General features: G+C 46.3%; 1 long non-coding RNA gene across 5 annotated transcripts; it reads right to left on the reverse strand.

The window, feature by feature from the left end:
* Positions 1–270: 270 nt before the first annotated feature.
* On the reverse strand, positions 271–18,581 carry LOC140896851 (uncharacterized). Of its 5 annotated transcripts, none has more exons than XR_012154622.1 (4): positions 18,502–18,579; positions 4,998–5,043; positions 3,947–4,021; positions 271–894 (listed from the first exon to the last, which is right to left on the reverse strand). It is a non-coding gene; the product is annotated as an uncharacterized lncRNA (long non-coding RNA). The 5 variants fall into 5 exon arrangements; XR_012154623.1 differs by lacking the exon at positions 18,502–18,579 and adding an exon at positions 13,980–14,726; XR_012154625.1 differs by lacking the exon at positions 18,502–18,579 and adding an exon at positions 10,830–10,956.
* Between the last annotated feature and the right edge of the window lie 1,389 nt (positions 18,582–19,970).

The following is a 19,970-nucleotide window of genomic DNA, read 5'->3' on the forward strand; positions in this document are numbered from 1 at the left end:
GGTCACTGTTTATTCCTGTGTTTCTTTAAGCATGGAGACTCTCCCCTTTTATGACTGGAACATTTATTATAGACCAGTGAAATCCCATCTGGAAAAGCTCTCCAACTTGCCTGTGGGTAACGTGCCCTTTCTTCTTGTCCCATGATACTTGGTTTGTCACTTGCTGTTCTATTGTCACCCCGTCTCAGAACCTGCACGTGTCAATGATAAGAGCAGCAGAAGGTGCTGAGTTGACGTTTAGTGAGAGACTGTGACAGCAGCTCTGCCAAAAAGGATTGAAAGAACACGGAAATCAATGTCAAAGCAGAGTTAGGACAAATGCTTTTATGTAAGAAGGCATGGTACCTGGTACTTGTTTGCATACATACAAAATGCAGCTAATGGCTGATGTAAGCTGATAGAAAGAACACTGTTCAGATGTTGCTGCCAGAAATGAATGCCAAAGTCTTTAACACGGTGATGAAAAAAAAAAAAATTTATCTGCAAAATCTTGGCAATTTTAGGTGCATATTCAGTTTTCTGGGAACATCAGAGATATTTCGAAGGAGCTTTCCCTTCTGGAGTTTTCTGTTCCAGTTGGTCTTTATGTGTTACTTATCTGAGTCTTGTGTGTATTAAAATAGAGATGGCCAGATAGATAATGAGTGCATGGTCTGATAAATGTAGCCCTGTTTTTCAGCTCTTGGCATCATTTGTGATCTCTGTAAATGTGTCTCTTATTTGTAGGAGTTTGGCAAACAGATTTGAGAACAACTTTCATTCTGAGTGGTGTTCGTGAACTATTCAACTTCCACTTTTTGCAATTTGTGGGATAGGATGGCCAATGGGAGTTTGCAATCCGAGTCCCAAGATGTTGTTTCTTCTCCTTGATTGGAGGATCTAACCTTTTTAAACCTCAAGACAAAAAGTAAAAAAAATAAGTAGTGAATAATGCACCAAACCATCATCTGGAATCTGAATAATTTATTAACACTGTCTCTCTTCTTCATGCCCCATTAATCAGCCAAAGCTAATATTCATTAAATATTAGAGGTCACGGTTTTTTCAAAATTGCTCACCACCCAACAGCTCCCACTAAGAAAAATGGGTACTCCCCCTGTAGAGAGCAATGGGAACTTCTGGGTGCTGTAATCTTTTGAAAATCCATCCCTAGATAAGCAATTTCTAGTGGGAATGTCTTACTAGATGTCATTAGGAGCAGTCCCTTTTGGAGCCATTCAGCAACTCATTCAGTTCTGCCCCCTCTCTTGTCATTTGTCACTGAGTGATCTCACAATAGACTTAGCTCACATGGCTCTTGTGAAGTTCAGTTAATGTTTGTCCACAACTCTGAGCATGAAAAATTCTCCATAAATGCTAAACATTATCATAATAAAATCTATGACAGCCAATCAGGTTTCTAGGTGGAGGGTTATTACTCACTGAAAACAGTTAAAACCTGAAACTTTAGCCAGTCAAAAACCAATTTTCTGATTAGCTGAAGGGGCGGTTAGGGCGCTAGCCTGCGACTTGGAAACTTTAGTTCATTTTCTTGTTCATCTCATGTGTGACCTTGGGCAACTCACTCAGGCCCAGATCCTCCAAGGTATTTTGAAGCCTAGCTCCCACTGGAATAACCCAAGTGCTGTGTTCAAACCTTGTGTGGTAAACAAGAGAAGAGTAACACTGGACTTTTTTGGGGGATAGGGGAGGGGAACTGCCTGCAGGCTGACAAGGACAGCCAGGTCTCCGAGTGGCTAGTATGAAATCAATAGGAGCCTGAATACCTTGGAGGATCTGGGCCTGAATCTCACTGTATTTCAGCTCCCACACTGTACAATGGGGATAGTACTACTTATTTACCTCACAGGCGCGTGGTGAAGATAAACATATTAAAGTTTGTGGCGTTCTCAGATACTGTGGTACTGAGGGTCATCAAAGGGCCCTACATAGGACTTTATTAATAAACACTTCTTTCCAAAAATTTTATTTGAATAGCTGCACTGCTCTTCTTCCAACTGGCTACAGTCGGGGTCATTTCCTAAAGTGGACCAGGGTCAGACCTGCAGCATGTGTAAGTCGACACGGCTCCACTGAAATCAGTTGGTGCAAATCAAGGTAGTTCCTTTGAAATCGAGGGAACTCGATTTACACCAGCTAAGAATCTGGATCCTAGTCTCTACAGCCAGTCCATAACGCTACAGTGAGCCACCATACACTGTAGCTGCAGCAGCGTGAATCAGAGCAGAGGATTACATCTACATCAGTCATCTGGCCTAATAAAAATGAAATCATTGTGAGGGAACATTATCGCTGGATCAATGTCTGGTTTTTTGCCTCAGCAGGGGACCTGTGGCAACAGCCTATTCCATGCAATTCAAATTAAGAGATAAAATGTCATTCTGCTCTTTGTGTGTTAGAATAATTTTTTTTAAGTATTGGTGCATTTAAAAAAAAGGTTCAATTATCCTATCATTGCAGACATTACTGCCTGGTGGTTTCCCTTGACATCCATTACATCCATTATGTTTTTGACTATCAATTATCCAGTGGTAGATCCTAATGAAGGGGTCTGTTCCTTAAGTAACTGACAGACTTTATTGCTGAGAGTATTTCAGTAAATTAGAAATCAGCAACACAAGCTGCCATTGCAAAGCTTTTGTTTTAACAGTGTGAGCTGTTTTACATATCTCACTTTCCTCCTTTTCATTAGGCATTCGTAGAGCCAAGCTTGTTCTAGGGAAGTGGGCATTAAAGAGGGTGATTATAATGGACATGAGCAGAGTGCAGGGAGCCCAAGGGAAAGTCAATATGCAGCTGCAAAGAGGGAGTCCTTTACCTCTGTGCAAAGAGCTTCTTGTCTCAGAGTTGTTCAGACACTGATTTGCTTCCTTCTATTACACAGTTAAGCTTCTGATCAAATATGTCCACACCTGGATGCTTAAAAGTTAGTCAACTAGTTCTATATTTAGGCCCCTAAATAAAGGGTTTACAGAGCTGCTGAGCACCTGTCAGAAGGAGACATGGGATCTTAGGGCATTTGAAAATCAAGCAGCATGTGTAGGGGCTTAAATATGGATTCAGGTGCCTAAGTTTAGTCACTGGGGTGTGAAAGTGCCTCTCTGTCTCTGTTTTTCCATTATACCAGACTGTAAACAGATGGGAAGGGCATGTGGCTTGGGTTAAAATTCACATTGTGCTACTGTGATTTCAAGACATGTTTTCTTGACTATTATTTAGTGGCTCCATGGAGCTTGGCACAGAACATTACCATCTGTAAGACATACCACATGGGCATGGCAACCTACAGAAGACACAGATCCTTAAAAAGAAAAGGAGTACTTGTGGCACCTTAGAGACTAACCAATTTATTTGAGCATGCTCAAATAAATTGGTTAGTCTCTAAGGTGCCACAAGTACTCCTTTTCTTTTTGCGAATACAGACTAACACGGCTGTTACTCTGAAACAGATCCTTAAAGTTATTTAGACACTTAACTTCCATTAAAATGGATAGGAATTAAGGGCCTACATATCTTTGAGGATCTGGGCCTTGGTCTCTTGTCCTGAGCTGCTCTCTGGGTACACATGTGTTTTTATTTTTATTTTTACATATCTGGTTCATAAACACATAAAAACAAAGAATCACATCGCCAGACTCAAGCAAAGTATCTTTGCATCTTGTTCAGGTAGCTCCTTTCTTTGCAGAAAGCTCACGCTGCTCCCCAATCAAATGGAGAATGAGCGCCACCTTATGGAAAGCACAAGGAGTTTCTCTCCATTTAAAGATTTGTGCTGGTTCCTTCCTGGGGCCTGATTCTCCACTCCCTTGCTGCTTGTGCAGTCGTTTACACCTGTGTAAAGCACTGCGAGGCAATGGAGAATCAGGGTGATAAGGTGTTTGTTCTGTGATGAAGGAAGAATGGAGTCAAATGAAATCTGTAGCTTTCTTGCTGTATCAATAAATACCTTGTTAGTAGATCACAGGGAGGCAGTGGCTACTTGTCCTGCCAAACTCCAAAGGGTTTCGAAAGTAAAGTCAGACTGGAATAGAGGACAGGAAAATCAGGGAAGCAAGTGCTGAGGAGGAATGAATCCTGCATTATGTGCCACTCACGGGCTTCATTCTGTAGATTTACTCCACAGAGAGAGTGAAACTGGACTAGGGAAAGGAAGCAGCATTAGGTCACTTCTGATCGCATCCCCAACTCACAGTGAAGCCCAATTCAAGCCACCGTCTCAAAACCAAATCCATGGCTCAGCGTCTGAATAGGTCAAGGGTACTGAATCATTTACTGGCGGCTAACTGACAGACACCACCTGGGAGCTTTAAACAATGTCTCCTCTGCTTTTTCTTTGAAACCCCAGCAATAATGTATCAGCATCCAAAGCACTGTCTGCAGCAGAGCCCTCTTGATGTCTGTTTCCAGTTTCTGGCATAGCCTATAAAATAAAACTCCAGGAGACGTAACAGAGGCAGAGTAGTGCCCTCGTGTGGTCATCTGTGGCTCTTTCCAGGGACTGATTTCCCGCTCTGTTTTCCTTGTTAGTGATTTGGTGTTTGAGTCCCCTCCATGTATGAATCAGTTTTGTAATTGTCCCTTCTTTCCATTTTATTTTAAAACTGTATTGACTCTCTTTACACAGCATGCTCCCACTAAGCAATTGGCACTGTAGGGACTAACTACAGGGTTCTGAGCAGTCCTGTGAAAATTATTCTTGCATTAAACATATCATCCTAGTACTCACACAATAGCTATCAAAACAACACGAGATCTACTTTCAAATACAGCGCAGTTCTGTAGTTACTGATGGTATATTCCCAAAAGTTACATAATGTCACAATAATCGACTCCCCTCCCACCGGAAAACATCTGAAAGCCCAGTTTAAACAAACTACAGACTCTACAGGGTGAATTCTCTTGAACACCAGTGATTTCCTGTAAAAGACTTTTTCCCTCTCTGTGGGGCAGGTGGAATGCTAATGTCCAGGCCTTTTGACTGGAACAGAGCTACTTACTGAACTTCTTCCATCCCTGGCTTCTCCGAGACCACTTGACCTCCTCCTTGAGAGAAGAGGAAGAAGAGAGGGGACAGTTACACCGTCCTTCTCTGCATACTTTTGACCATATGCACAATGGGTCGACTAAGCCAACATGCTTTCCTTCATATCTTATGTTCTTTAATAATACAGAACAGGCCTGTGAGAATATCTGTTGGGAGGTTAAGACAAATGGCAGTTTGGTGGGGCAGAAGGTGCAGGGACACGGCTGTGGTAGAGACTTGATGTCCTCCTGGTAATGCACTTGCGTCTTCATTCTGGGGCTGGTTTAAGAGAAATGTGTTCTCTTTCTTGGTTTGGGCCTATTAGCATGACTATATAGACTGAGAAGTTCAAAGGGACAGTGAGTGAGGCAAGCAGAGTTTGGCCTTCACTTTGTATGAATACCAGGGTGCTCAGGCTTTTCAAAATATGTTGACTGAACTTCCATTAAGAGATGGTCTTGTGGACCCCTCTGCCCCCTGCCCATTCCCCATGCAAGCTGCCACCTCCCATTAACAAACTGTTTTGGTCAATAAAGGAATAATTGGCCTATAGGGGAAGTTTATTCATCACCCTCATCAGTTAGTAGCATGTGTGTACATATGTAGGGCTTCTGTCTCTAGACAGATGGACCATTTCCTAAGGGAGGAGAGAAGTTATTAAAATGGATCCTCTGCTATTTCAGAAAATGGCTGGGAAAGGCCTTGGGGACAAATATCACTGATGATGTCTTCATGGTTAAACATCCTAAACTACCTCTTGTCCTGTTTCTTGCTTGTTTTACACTGTGTGGGCCTTATTCCCCTCCAGCGTGCATCAGGTTCACATGGATGTAACTCCATTGGTATCAGGGGAGTAACTCCTGATTTACATCAGCACAGGTTAGAAGACATTCAAGCCCTATGTATAGACCTCTTCTCTCCCTGCTCAGCTACAATTTTGGACTAGGGCATGGGCATGAAACATTTACTGGTGGTTGTGAAGAGTCCAGCAAATCATAGTAAAGAGATGGCCCAGTGCTTAGGGTGCTAGCCGGCAACGGGGTTCAGTTTGCTGCTCTGCTACAGACTTCCTGCGAGACAGTGGGCGAGATGCTTAGTCTGGCCAGGCCCCAGTTCCCCGTCAGATAAACAGAAATAACAGCACTTTCCTACCTCACAGGGGATTTTGTGTGTAAATGTATTGAAGATTTAGAAGGTGCTTAGATCCTATGGTATTGAGGGCCAATATGTACCCTGGGTAAGTAAGGACCCTTGCTCTCTTCTAGGCACCAAGTAACTCGAAAGGTTTGCTTGGGCTGAACAAGGCTTAGATGAGATTTATTTGCTGCCAATGCATTAGGATATCTCTGTGTCCTCCAATCAGGAGTCAGGAGTCACGGGCCATATGGGGAAAAATTGATACATGAATTGCAAAGTCAGCTCACATTCCAGCTAGGGTAACAAGAGTGTGTCTGAAGAAGTGGGTTTTTTACCCACAAAAGCTTATGCCCAAATAAATCTGTTAGTCTTTAAGGTGCCACCGGACTCTTCGTTGTTTTTGTGGACACAGACTAACATGGCTACCCCTCTGATAAGAGTGTGTTTATTCCCACCCCTCCCCACCCCCAGTGCTGGTCCTCTGTTGTTGGCCTACACAAACTTTCCCAGGCCCCCTGGGGAGTTACCTGCTTCTCTGGAGGGGGCTGTCTTGGACATTCAATCAAAACACTGTGCAGCAGTTTGAGAAGAGGACATCTCCATTAATACTGCTTTCACACTTCTCTCCTCAGTCGGGTTAGTGGGTGAGGTCTTTTTCTTCCTTCATTACAGACTGAGTCAAGGAATTGTTCCCACTGGTGAGAAGGCTGGACATGGAGTTAAGGCACTGGAGTTGAATGGGGGTTCAATTCCCTGGTTTGCTAGACATCCTTAACCCTTCCCATCTTTAAAAATGGTATGACCCTTGTCTTTTCAGATAGTGAACTACTCTGTTTCTTACTATGCATCTGTGCAGAAGCCAGCACAATGGGTCCTGATCTCAGCTGGAGTCTCTGGGTGCTACTTGGACAACAGATAAATAATATTAATACAGTAGTGGCTGATTGCGCCTCCTCCCCTCAAAATATGACTTCCTGGAGAAATAAAGCAAGGCTGGAAATGTTGGGGGAAAGGATTCCCTGTCATAAATTGTCCTCTTTTTCCATGTCATCTTCATTATCATCAGAATCTTAGGGCAGTGCTGGGTTGTGTATTTTCTGTATGGAGCATGAAACCAGCTGAAGGTGAAAGTAATAAACAAAGACCCTGATTTCCAAGCATGAATTGCGTGTGTACAGATCAAAACCTAGAAGTTCAGCAGTAAAACTTTAGCACTCCAACAGCTTGAGTGGGTCCTGTATTTACTGGTTGCAACTGGGAATCCCCTGAGCATGCTGTTGCACCTTTCTCTATCTCATTAGCATTACCATGGGGGATGTGTCCGAAGCTTCCAGGCTTCTTCCCCCTCTCACACCAGGCAATCCTGGTGATTGAGATGAATCAATGGCAATCCTTGGGGCTTTAGCTCCTACTTTTATAGACAGCCCCATCTTTTCTGTCCACTGCGGTCGTTTTTAGGCCCCAGCTACGGTCTCGGTTCAGGTTTGGACACAAGAGGGCGCTGTCGAGCTATTGCAGGCGCAGGGCAGTTTATGGAAAAGACCTGGCCGCTGAGACAAAGAGCTGGTGCAGGAGGAGACGAGATGTTGGGAACGCTCTGTCCACTTTGTGTGCGGCATCAGGTACAACACACTAAATCAGTGGGCCTCCTTTGTCTTTACAGAAGGGCTTTGGCTAAAGCAGATCCACACCGGGGCGGGGGAGAAATTGTGTAGATCCCTGTGTCCACTTTCATGTGAGTGTTTTACTGTAAAGACTTTTAACCTCCCCCCACGGATTTGCAAACAGGCTAATGTTTGTTTCGGGTGAAGGGGGAAATCAGAGAGGACAGATTCTCTGTGCAGTAGTGGGTCACTGGGAACAAGGAACTTGTGGGGTGCTGCACAAAGGAAATGGACCTCGGGCTCTGGGACAGACCCAGGGAGGGGAAATAAGAAGGTATCATGCCGTTTGTGGGGATTTCAACATGCACGGCCCAATCCCGGGCTATTGAATCAAGTGCCAGGTTTGCTACTGGCTTCAATCCAACCAAGCCCGAACAGCAGGGGGCTGTGTTTAGCTCGGGGCTAGAAATTCTTCTCTCTTCGCTGGCACTGGCTTGCCCTGTGATCTTGGGTAAGTCGTTTGGCCCAGCTCCTAAAGAGTATTCCGTTACCTAACTCCCACAGTCAGGCACCTAAATACCTTTTGAGGATCTGGGCCTTTGCCTCCTTCTGGATGGACCCATCTGTAAAATGGAACCAAGGCTCGGGGGCTAGGAATAAATCCGGGTCAGCCTCCGCTCCTTCTTCCTCTATGAATAATATCTGCGTGGGGGACGGCTTTAATTGACCTGCAGCGTCTAACCTGCTGGGGCAACGGACGAGCTAGGGGAGAGGAAAGGGCGTTCGTGGTTGCTCCTTGGTCCACACGGCCCCACGTCCTCAGCTGCTGTAGATGGGCTCCAGTGAGGTCCGGGCTGTGCCGGGCTTGGGAGCAGCGGAGTCAAGGCTGGGCGCCAGCCGCTAGAGCGCCCGGGTGAAATGAGGCAAGTGTAAAGGCAGAGGCCCCGCTCCCAAGACAAAACAGCGGTGACAGCCGCTTCTGATTAACTCATGGGGGTAAAGAGGATTCAGGTGGGAGGCTCGCAGGTTCTGGGCCAATCCTCCCCACGCGGGAGGCTCTAATCCTGGGGAAGCACCTGGCATGGGAGAGCGGTCTCTGGCTCTGAACCAGCTGTGGGCCCTTGGGTGGTATGGGGGGGGAAGATGCATTTTCTGCCTCCTTGGGCTGGTGGCATCTCTTCGGCATAACCACTCTGCCAGGAAGTGGGGCAACTGCACCTTCAGGGAGAAGGCTAGAGCCCCCTCTCTGCAGGACTTACTACCGGTGAGTTGGTCAAGGCCTCCGGCCTGTGTCAGAGATGGTAGGGGTGAGGAGGTCTGTTTGAGCGGGTTTGGATCAGGCGTTTTGTGAGCAGGAGCCGTGGGCCAGTGTGTGGTGCAGGGATTAAGGTGATTTCTGTATTGGGGGTCTGTTGGGGCTGCCGGAGGTTCTCCATCCTGCTGTTCGAGACCAGCAGGCCCTGATAACGCCTGACTCTTCAGCTAGTGTCAAAGGCCAGCGAAGAAGGGGGTATTTTGGTTCTCCGTTGTCCACTGAAGTGTCTTCCCGTCTGGCTTCAGATTGTAGCTGACCGGCCCTGGGGAAAACTCCAGACGTTTGTCCCAGAGCCTGTGGCGTCACCTGGGGGCATTGCCAGGACCCGCTTTCTTTGCCCTGCTGCCGCAGCTGGCTTTCAGAAAGGAACAAGAGCGAATCGGCAAAGCGAGCTCCGGGCTAGTCGGGCAACCCCTGTGCGCGTTTGGGGGCGCTGTTGTCGTGGTGTGAACGTGCTGCCTGAGACCGTGTGTGTGTGCGCGGGGGGGAGACCTGGCCTTTGCTTAACAGCAACAAGGATGTTGTCGGAGCAGTGTTGGTGGTTGCTTCAAATCCGGCCTGGCTCTGCTGGTGGGGGTCCCTTGGAGTTCTGGGAACCTGCCTAGTGGAGGGGACAGGAGCGCCCCCTGCGCTCTCCGGGCCAGCCCCGGGCAGGCAACCGGCCCCTTGCACCCCAGCTAGTGCCGCCCCCTCACTCGGCCCCTCCAGCCAGCAGCCCAGGGAATCGGGGAGCAGGGCAGGCCCGCGGGCTGGACGCCCTCTGACCGCTCTCCGCCGCGCCAACCCCAGCCTGCTGGCTGCGGCCGGGCTCCCCCGGCTCCGCTCTGGGAACGAAACCCGCCCCGTGGAGGGACCCGCAGCAGGGACGGCCCAGCGGGTCCAGCCGGACCAGAGCGCTGGCTGCCCGAGCGTGTCCACAGACCGGCGAACCCCCCTTCCCTGACACGGGCCCGTTCTGAGCTCGCACACGCGGGCCTTGCCCCGCGGTGACTCCATAGACTTGGGGGGGGCGCTTGCCCGATACTAGGTGCGACGAGATCCAGATCTGCCCAAACCCCCGTTTTGCAGCGCCTGAAGGAGGTGGGCCGGGGGGACAAAAGGCCAGTCTGCTCCCCTCTCCAGGCCTGGTCTGCTGGGGGGGGGGGCAGAGAGAGAGAGATCCACGGGGGTCCGTTTGTCCTGGTGATCTCTCTCCCTTTTCCCAGACTCTATTTAGCCACGCGCCCCTCCTTGAGCACAGATTGCGCGGAGCGCAGTTGATGTGCGCGGTAATTCACAGCATCTGGGGGCGCCGTGCTAGAGGAATCCACCAAGGTCAGAGTCCACAGGGATGGAGGAGGGGGGTGGGGGGTTTGAGGCTGGGTTGGTTGGTCTTGATGCTGCTGAGTGTAGACACGTGGGCATCGCACAGGGACCGTCGCCTCTGTCTTTCCCCAGCGTCGCAGACTCCTGCTGGGGGAACAGCCCAAACAGCTCGAGAGACCACCGACCTTCCCAACGCCAAGCAGCTGGGAGACTTCCCCTTTGCTTTCCCTGCCCCGCTCCCCCTGACAGGCAGGGGGATACACCCACTCTCCCGGAGGGAAGGTGAAATTAAACAAAACAATGTAATGTAATTTGGGCGGGCGGGGGGGGGGGGGGAGGAGAGAGACTCCTAAACCAGGCAAATAGCCTCCTGCCACTCCCCTCGTTGCGTTTCTTTACAACGGGCCCAGACCCCACCCTCCATGCGCTGGGTCCCAAGTTACACCTTTGGGGATGCCTCTGTCCCCCGTGTCTTCGTGTGCATGTCTCTCCCTCCAGGCACGTGCCTGGGGGCCAGCTCCCGTAGGGTTGGGAGTTGGCCTCGGCAAGTCGGGATTCGGTCCGCTGTGTCTTGATGATCTGAGAGACCCTGCGGCACAAAGTTAATTAACATAGAAACAACCAACCGGGGTGGCCGCGGCATTCAGCCTGGCCCACAGCCCTGCGAATTACGCATCTCGCCTTCCAAACGGCAGCGATTTACAGCCCGGTTGGACCGCGGGCCTTACTTGCCATACAACAGAGGGAGCAGCAGATGGCGCTATGCGGGGGCTCTTCTGCAGCCCCTGGAAATACAATTTTCTGCTAGGTTTTTAGACCAGCAATTTAATGAATTTTAAAAAGTAAGGGGGTATGAGGAGACTCTTTTTAAAATGCCATGACAAAGATGGTGAAAAATTAGACAAATGAGGAACTTCAGCTTTTTTTTACATTCTCACAATCATATTGATATAAATTGCATAGATACCTATATCAACACCTTTGTATGCATGATTATATATGCACCCTATATATAAACGTAATGTAACTTACATGCACATATCTAGAAATACAGAATTACTCGTTTATATATATATATATATATATATATATATATATATATATATATATATATATTCTATTGTAGAATAGCCATGTTAGAGATGCATAAATACCTAGAAACTTTCTGCGTAACTAAACTGCATTCGTAACAATAATTCTTGGTTCTAAAATCTAAACTCTTTAAAATAACACCCCAAATCCTCTTATGGCTATTGCGTAGTATTCTATAACTTAAAAAAAAAGACACAGACGCACGAATTTTATTTACAAAACTAAGCAATGTGCATTTCAATATTGTTGTAAATAAACTATTAAAGCAGCAACTAAAGGAGCTGTGGTGGTTTCAAAATATTTAAATAAACTATGTAACCTCTTTAAATCGCAGCACTGCTCCTTTGAACCTGCTGCATAAAGACTTGACGTTCAACAACAAGAAGAAGAAAGGAAGAACAAAATTCTTTCGTCTGGCATTTGAAAAAAAGGAGTTTATTAGGATTATTGCAATGATTAATCCAGGAACCACGAGAGAAGCTGAACTCTTTATTCCAACCCACTTTGCCACTTGTTCTTAGATTTGGAACGTGATTCGGTTCACCCCAGAAAACGGAATTAAAGTGCTTTGGACATCTGTATTTCCCTTCCTCCCCCATTCGAAGTGGGTTACCTATATAGAATACAAGCGACGCTTTTCGGACATTAAGTCCAAGCTGAGGGCTTTGCCTCTAAAACAGAACGAAATCTTGCTCCTCTTACTCAGTGCAATCCTTGTTTCAAGTGACATTGAGCAATGCCCAGCACCGCTTCCCTGAACCTTTGGCGGGTTTCTTTCTCACTAACAGCTCTTGCAACTCCCTTTCTGTGCCCCCTCCGATCTCTCCATTCATTGCAAACGTCTCGAGGGAGGCAAAGTTACCAGCGTGGGGGTTGCAAGGACATCTAAACCCCCCATAATAATAGCAACCCTCCTGCATTGTCTTCCTGGCTCTCCCCTCCTTAGCTCCCCCTGCATTGTCCTGCCCTTTCCCTTTGTGAGCCAGGAGCCCCTAAACCTCTGCATATTCAGGAGGGGCCTGCTTCGCCCCCCTGCCACTTTTAATGTAAAGAGACAGCTGCCCTGCAAGACGCTGGAGCCCATTGTTGCTCCGATTTGTCAAAAGGCCGAGGATGCTCCATAGATCGCTCCGTGGCTGCTGTTAAGTGTAATTAGAGGGTTTGTGTCCCCCATTCTCATTAAAATGAAGCTGTGAGGCTCCTCTCTTGGCATTCACCGCGTGCCTTAATTGTATGGACATTAAATCAAGGTCCGCTGTGAACACGCAGAGAGGGGCTCGGCGGCAGCAGGGCAGGGAGAGACCAAAGCACAAGCGCGTCTTCCGCGCGGAGCGCTGCTGGTCCGCTCGGGTGCCCCCCTCTCGACAACACGCGCACACGGCTCCCCTCCGGAGCGGGAGAGAACAGGGGTTCTCTGAACCTCCGAGAGGAGAGAGACCCCCCACACACACACACACAACACACACCCTCCCCAACACGGTATAAAATATAAAAAACCGGACAATATAAAAACAAACCCTAGGGAAGAAACCCCCACCCCCGTGCAATGAACCCCCATGTCCAATGTAAAATATCTCTGCACTCTACCCGCTAGAATAAACCTCTCTACAATTACAAACCCTATAGATCCGAAGCCTGTACAGTAAACCCCTATACAAACCTCTACGCCAAACCCTATCCTATACACCGCCTACACAATCAATGAAATTGCAATGAAATCCTATATAATAGCCATATAAACCACTTATATAATGCAAACCCTCTGTACGGTATAATTTCTGGAACAGCCTATACGGTATTTAAAAGGATAAGTTCTTAACAGAGAACAGCCACTCTGGAAACTGTTGGCCACCTTCTAATAGTAAGGCAGACCTGAATTAAGCGTAACAGATCCATCATGTCAAGGGACAGGTCTATTTCTCTAGAGTTACCGGTCCAGTCAAAGTGCTGGGCGTCTTTTCCCCCCCGTCTTCTACTTTCAAATCATCATCATCCTCGTGTGTCTCTTAAGCCGCTCAAAATGCAAATGAGCTGATTTCTCTTCTTTAGAAGGGAAACCGAAATAGCTTAGAGGCGCATTGGCAATCCACAGCGGCTGATCACAATAATAGCTCCAGGCTTTGGGGTGTTTTTTTGGGGGGGGTTGTTTTTTTTTTTTTTTTTTTTGCTTATCTGTATTAAGGATGGAAAGAGAGTGACCATGACTAAAGCGATTTCGTTGCTGGCCATCGGAGTTAAAAGCACTTTATTAATTTAGGACGATTTCTTTCTATAGATCTTGCTGCTGAATTCCCTCCATCCCCCTCCTTGTCGTCCTCCCCCCCCCAAAAAAAAAACCCCTAATAATGATAAAGCCCATGAAGGACGCTTACAAAAGAGGAAGGAAGGGGAAAAAAATCCTGACGCTCTTCCAAGTTAGCAATCGAGCTGGGATGTTCTCCCACCATTGTCGCCTAAACCCCATAATTACAGCACCGGCAAGACTAGCTTTAAGCAGATTTACCCATTCCAATGGAAGCAGCCCTCTGTGGCTGAAACTCTGCCTGCTTTCTCAGATCCAGTGCGGACGCCCTCCCGTGGTTCAGCGTGTTCGTTGTGTGTATGCAGGCTAGAGATGAATAAGAAAAGCGCCTAGTCTCTCATTATCTTTTGAATTTTAGACCTTTTCTTTCTCTTTCTTTCTCTCTCTTCCTCCCCCCTGGAACAATGAAGAAAGACCTCATCGGAGTGAAAACCAGGCTCCCGCTCGGCTTGGAAAAAGCCAGATGAACTTGTACGGGTGCCCCACGCATCTTTCCATCCTCCTGCTCTTCTCCAGAGCTCTTTAAAGGGGTTATGAGGCGTCTCGCTCAATTTATCCCTTTTCTCTTGATCTTCCTAGCAGAGGGGTTTTTGGGTCTAGTCCTGGCTGTTTCAGCTGATCTCATCCAGTCTAAAGGATTAGCGCTTCTTGCCTCCGTCCAGGCTCTCAGCACATCTGCCGATTGGGTTCGGCACAAGAGGATTACATTGGGACCCAATGACGTCACCGCGAGGACATAAGTTCTCCTCCATTAACCAAATCCTCATCAGCAAGATGTCCTTGAAACTATGGGAGTAACATTCGAGAGACTCTGTTCCCAGCCCATCCCCACCTTCCTCTCAGCCTGGGTGCTGGGGCTTTCAGAAAACAGTGTTTAAGCTTTGAGTGCTTGCAGCTTGTAGCTGCATCCATGGCTGCGCTACAGGGCGAGAGAATCTAGTCCTCCTAGGGACACGCAGACGTTGTACATTGGGATCTGCACCTAAACTGTTAATCAGAGAAGCTTTATATTTTCTGTCGCGGTTGTTTGGTTTTTTTTTTAAACACAGGCAGGAGGGGGAGGGGAGGACTGTATAGCCTACACTTATATTTCCTACCTCAAAAGACATCCGCAATAATTTTCCTTAAAGCTGACATGGATGTCATTTAAAACAAAACCAAACCAAAAACCAGACTTGAGAAAATTGTAAAGGAATTATTCTCTTTCCCCTTCCAGGAAGAGAGAATGTGTTTAAAGTCACACTTTTAAAATAAACGGATTCCCTATTTACATGTGTTTTTGTTCCTTGTGACCAAGCTTCTTAAAGTTACATAATCACGGAAGTCACAGGAGCTAAGAATGGCTTAGCTTGGAAGGGAAGGAGTTCCTTATAGATCATTTCTAAATAATAAACCGAAAGAGTGGCATTGGGTTTAAAAGCCCACCAAGAGGGACAATGTAGAATTCAATGCATATAGAATTCCTGCTGCCATCAAATGCCCTTCATTTATTTCACCGAATGCTGGTTCTTCTTTAAACCATCCCCAGAAAATAGGGCTCTCTTATAAGGAAACGCTAGCTATAAATACATGGTTTTAACACATTTATTTGGTGTGTTTTGTTTTTAAGTCGTGACGGAATGCCTTCTACCTAGAAACCTCTTTCACCAGGCTACCCCCTACCCCCAGTGCCATGCCATGTTTTTAAGAGCCCGCGTCCTTTCGCTCAGGGGAGATTGCTTTTATTATTATTATTATTTTATTAAATAATTCTATATACAGATCAGAGATGAGTATTTTAGAACTGTTCTAACACGTCTTATTGTACTTTAGTCTTATCCTTAGAAAATATGGCGAACCACTTCTACATTCCCCCCCCCCCCCCGTAAGGATTTTTAGGTGGAAAGTGCAGATTTGTGGGTTATCTTCCGCTCTAATAACCTTCTGTGGCTAGCAAAACGCTGCGTTCTGTTCTTAGAATGGTTTAAGACTGTGATTTGATTTGATTCTAGCAGGATTTAGATGGACACAGACATTTTACATGCCTATGTGGGAGCTGGACTCCGATTCGGATGGAAATCATTTTTGTGCCAGTTCTGAGAGTCTCCACGTTGCCATTGCTGGGGGAGCAATTACATGGTGGGGCTGTTAGTACAGTAGAACTGTAAACTATATATATACATTTTGTTCCCACTAGATCAAGCCAATTGTTCGGGGCCTTTGTTGTTGTTTCTGATAGCGGGCCTCTGACAGGCAAACCCAGAGACACAATTGGGGGAAAAAACGATTCAAGGCAGTATAAAACAGAATCTCACGACAGAGTATCTACTAGGGGTATATAATAAAGTAGCCACCAGAAATGCTCGACAGCTATGTGAAATATCGTCTTCAAGGCTTAAGGCCCATAGTACGAACACTCGCGCACCTTCATATTGTGTGTGGGTGACTTCCTTTCTATTATATAACACACAGTGCATGGCATGTGTATTAGATCGGCGAAAATGCATTGTTTGTTACGCTGCAAGAGGAATGTTTGCTCTTGGAGCATCGTTTTTCCATCTTCTGAAGATACTTTTCCCCCTCCTGGTTCATTTCAGTTTATTATGCATCGACTTATTTATGTCCACGAGAAGCTACATGACCGCGAGTCTGTACCTGGTGGATTTAGGTTGAAAAATCTCAGGAAATGTAACCTGCGCGAGGGAGCTCTTTTCTCAAGCATTTGCCATCAACACGATGCCCAGCTTCAGCACAATTCAGAATTAATTTTCTTTCCACAACCCAATCCAGGATTTGCATTTTTGAAGAGGGGAAGGTGGTGGTGGTGTTGTGGCTTTGCCTGATCTAGGCTTATTTGATTGGATAATATTAAAGTTCTGTCTTTGTGTATTGGGGTCCAACCACCAGAATGGTTTTCCAATAGAATGACATTTCTATTTAGCTAGAACTGCCCTTTTAGTTCCCAGGTGGCATTCCAGAAATACCTGTCTCCGATGCCTACACCTTGCTGGGCTTTTAATACAGAGCAGCTAATGGCAACGGAGTGAAAACCAAGGAGATCTCCTTCCGTCTGGAAAACAATGATCATATTCTCAAACTCTCGGTCTTCCATTTTTGTTGTGCATTCCCCTTCAGCTGGGCTTGGGGTCCCACATTTATTCCTTTCCCCTCCCCGTCTCACGTTATCATAAGGAATTCGAGCACAGAGACCAGGTCTTGTTCTGCAGGGGAAAGGTGCTGAAAAGAAAGGTGAGCTCCAGTCCTCTGGTTCCATTGCCGGCTAAGGGTTCGCTGTCCATGGTGTTGAATGAAATAGGTTCTCTTCCCCCCCCCCCCCCCTTCACATCAGTCACCTCCCTGGTATTCAGAATCGGTGCCCCTTCATCCTGTCCTCCCGTCCTATTACCCCCCCCCCCCATAATAGTGCCAGTTTGACTTAAAACGTACAATTTACCTCCAGGTGTATTTGAATAGAACAGTCAGGAATAATGGAGAATTTTTCCCCCTACTGAATAGAGATTTCTTTCCTTTCCTTCGAATCCTGATCAGCGAAATCTTATACGTACAGACTGCCTTAAAAATAAACTTTCTTAATAAGCGAAGTGACCACCCCCTGTATCTGTTCGGGTGGGGGAGGGTCGGCCTGTCATCCATGCACAGAGGGTCCCTGCTGCCTTTCTAAATGTTCCTAGCGACTCTGGAGTTGTAAGCCTGGAGGCCCCAGCATGGATGTGGTATTTTTAACCTCCTCCTAAGGCAAAGAGAGCTTCTGTTGTAACGGAGCAGTGTCAGGCTGCAAAGAGGAAAAACTTTCCTAGTTGGCATGATGGTGGCATGATTTTCCTTCGCTTTAAAATAAGCCACACCAATGGTTTAGCCCCTCTGAAGTTTGCTATTAAATCGACTCTCTCTCTCTCTCTCTCTTTCCCCCCCGCCCGCCCTTTTCAACCTCCTGTATGAGAGGCTTTAAAAGATGTGTAGGGTTTGGGGCTATTTCAGTAGCACTTCCAGCTAGACATTTTGTTTTAAGAACATCCCTTCCCTAATCTCTAATGCAGCAGTTCTGTGTTCCGGAAGAAAACAGTCAGATGACTTGCAAAGGGCCATTTTCTTTCTTTCTTTCTTTCCCTCTGTCTCTCTTTAAACATACCACCTACTGGTCCCCGAACAAAGAGATCCTAGAGACAAGAAACCTGCTATCACTTTCCAGACGTTAACTCTGCAATGCATAGCGACCATATTAAAAATATACCCCGAAATCTATAGTAGCCTCTCACAACATACGATCACCCCTAAACCGTGTGTGTGTTTTTGTATATGCATAGACATATACACGCACGCACATACACTGCAGAGAAATCAGGCGATGCCAGTGATCAGAGAAGCGCGTTGCTTTCAGAAAGGCCCCCTCTTTCCCACTTCTGCTGATTAAGTCACTAACAAGCATCTCTTTTGCCATCGGAACTTGGCCCAGGTATCGAATACAAGGTATCGACCCTCCACCCCCAGAATCGGTCGCTATGAACCGACCCACAAGTAAAACAAGAATATATTTTTAAACCAGGCCTTGTTCTGTTTCAAAAAGTAAAGGAAATAGAGGGGGGGGGGGGGTTATAAATCCCTGGCCTCTCGTTTAGGCACAAATAATCTAGCGGCATAGAAAAGCTTTCAGTAGAGACTGATCTTTTCAGTGGTTAATTTAAAAGAATAACTTAAAGCTTTCTTAGAAAGTAATCACACTTACAAAAGAGGTTTTGGATTCAGACTTCTCTACCACGTGTGTCCTCGGTCTTTTTGGTCTTCTTGGTTGCTGATCTTCCCCCCCCCCCCCCTCCAGATCTGGAATAGTAACAATAATAATAATAAAAAAAATTAACCCGCCCCCTCGAAATATACAATTCACTGATTTGCAAAGCATCTTCCTTCGTGTAAGAAAGCTGCTTGCTCTCCTCCGGGCTGCTTTCCTGGCCTCCCAGCTCCTCGAGAAAGGAGGAGGGCCTTGTGCATTACAATCGCATTCAATTCAATTCATTCTGCCGGTTTCTAACGGTCTCTGGACAGCAAATCCACACCAACAGGGGGTCAAAGTCCCCTCCTCACCCCCCCACCCCAGTCTTAAACACACACAATAGCCGTCAGCTAACGGCACCGCAGCAACTTTGAAACATTCAAGCATCTGAAGTGAAGAATGCCAGAAGCTCTCCTTTCCCCCCCTCCCTCCCTCTCTCCCTCCCGCTTGTCCCTTGATTTACAAATTTAAAATATAATCATCATAAAAAAAAACCCCTCACTTTGATCCGCACGTTATTTCACACACCCAGGCAGCATTCTCACGTCAAGAATTTCCTCTTTCGGGAAAGATTAGTCCATCAAATAGCTGGGTAATTTTCCAATTAACTAATATTATTTCTCATTTCACCATGCTTCTGCACTGGAGAAAGCTTTTTCTATAGATATTTATTTGGTATTATCAATAAAGAGAGGGCATTGTAGTTTGATTCTCCCCCCCCCCGCCCCAGGCACATTGGGAAGGCATAACTAGCATCATGAGCTGCTGATTGGATTTCGGGGTTATTGTTTTTATAAAATATAGATAAAATATTGCACTTATGTATCTCAGGCTTTGAATTAAAAACAATGTTTGGACATTTTCAAGAACTCTCGAGTCACTCACGCTCAATCACTCTGAAAGAAAGTTACATGCACGGATTTCGAAAGGAATTAAAATTGTGTGCAGCACGCAGAAAGGTCCAATAAATACCTGGGAAATCTTGGGGGGGAGGACGGGGAAGCGGTTATATCACAAGTCCAGAAATCGTTTCTTTTTGCCCTATAATATCGTTGGCATCTGTCCCTTCAGGAGGAAGTATTGCTAAATCGCCTCTGTTGATTGTTTAAACGTTAATTTCCTATCTGAAGTTTTTTAAAAAAATCACTTTCTGAAACACTCCTTGTTATCCAGTTCTAGAAACTATTTTTTTTTAAAAAAGGTGACCCTTGAAACTGCTAAATAGAAATTGTATCTACCGTATTCAGACGACAACATTCTACACATAGGCGGATACTAATACAAGTGTGATTCTCTCCTTTATAAGCCGGTCTGTAAGAGTCAAATGCTAAACCCAAATGCACGGTTCTTCAAAGTATCCTCTTCCATGTATTTAGACAGGCCGGTGTGTCCAGTCAACGGACTTGTCTGATGCCACCTGGGTG

This window comes from Lepidochelys kempii, chromosome 13 (genome assembly GCF_965140265.1).
Source record: "Lepidochelys kempii isolate rLepKem1 chromosome 13, rLepKem1.hap2, whole genome shotgun sequence".
Lineage (NCBI taxonomy): Eukaryota > Metazoa > Chordata > Testudines > Cheloniidae > Lepidochelys > Lepidochelys kempii.